The sequence below is a fragment of the Solanum pennellii genome, chromosome 6 (assembly GCF_001406875.1).
Source record: "Solanum pennellii chromosome 6, SPENNV200".
NCBI classification, from domain to species: domain Eukaryota; kingdom Viridiplantae; phylum Streptophyta; class Magnoliopsida; order Solanales; family Solanaceae; genus Solanum; species Solanum pennellii.
The window spans coordinates 37,649,770-37,651,198 of NC_028642.1; positions in this window are offsets into that span (position 1 = coordinate 37,649,770).

Sequence of the window (1,429 nt, forward strand, 5' to 3'; positions counted from 1 at the left end):
CACTTCAACTCTGGAATCTGGGTTTTGGGATCGACTCTCTGAACTTCAATACGGACCTGCAGCACGGACCGTCATAGATACGACGGACCGTCACAAGCTGCTTAACCCCGACTTGGTCAGACTTCCGCTAAAATTTTTAAATGGGTGTTTTGGACTATTCATAATTATTATTATGAAATTAGTGGGGTAATTTTTATAATTGAGTTAGTTGGGGGTTAAAGGAGATAACTTTAAAATAAATAGTGGGTTACTTTTATCATCTTTTATAATTGATTATATGATAATTAGGGTAAAAAGAATCTGTAAAAGAAAAATAAAAAAAGGAGAAGGGCGTGAACGAACGAGGGGAGCGAGCGACTTAGACTTCAGATTGAAAAGGTTCATAGGCATTGAGGAAAGCAAAGGCATTGGGGAGGTAGCTTGCTTGATTTCGATTCTTCGGTGGAGGTAGGTTATGGTTTATTTCTATGTGATAGATAAACTCTAAATAGCAATTGATATGTATTGAATGATATGGTAAAGTCTCCTGTGTACTTGATTGTGTGGTTTGTGGTTGGCCTAAAATTATGAGAATTTGAAATTTTAATCTTGAACCATGAATATCGAAGTAATGCCTTGAATAAAAGAGGCTCGATGAAATATTATTAACGAATGAAAAAGTGGTGATATTAAATGATAACTTAACGGTAATTTTGGATCAGAGTGTCACGTTCCGACACGGTATTATGGGATCGGAGTGTCACGTTCCGACACGGTATTATGGGATCGGAGTGTCACGTTCCGACACGATTTATGGGATCGGAGTGTCGCGTTCCGACACAATAACATTAAAGGAAAGGAATCTTGAATTAACTTAATATACTCAAACTCAAAGAACTTATTTCCCAAATGAGTATGGTGTGGAGGCATGAGTCCTCATAGGTGTGCTTGGTGGTGTGATTGATGGTGTACCCATTATGGTGTTGTTGTCAATGGTTCACGTGTTTGTTGTTTGCCACCAGTTAAGTATTGTCTTTACTCAGAAAGATTTGAATTTGAGGCAGAGAAGGTGGATGGAACTATTGAAGGACTATGATATTACTATTTTGTATAACCAGGAAAACCTAATGTTGTGGCAGATGCTTTAAGTAGAAAAGAAGGGAGCATGGGTAGTTTAGCCTACTTACAGGTTTCTAGACGCCCATTGGCTAGAGAGGTTCAGACTTTGGCTAATGACTTCATGAGGCTGGAAGTACTAGAGAAAGGAGGATTTTTGGCTTGTGTGGAGGCAAGATCTTCTTTTCTTGACAAGATAAAGGGAAGGCAGTTTGCTAATGAGAAGCTGAGCCGAATTCGAGATATGGTATTACGAGGAGAGGCTAAAGAGGCAATAATTGATGAGGAAGGCGTTTTGAGAATTAAGGGAAGGGTATGTGTGCCCCGTGTTGAT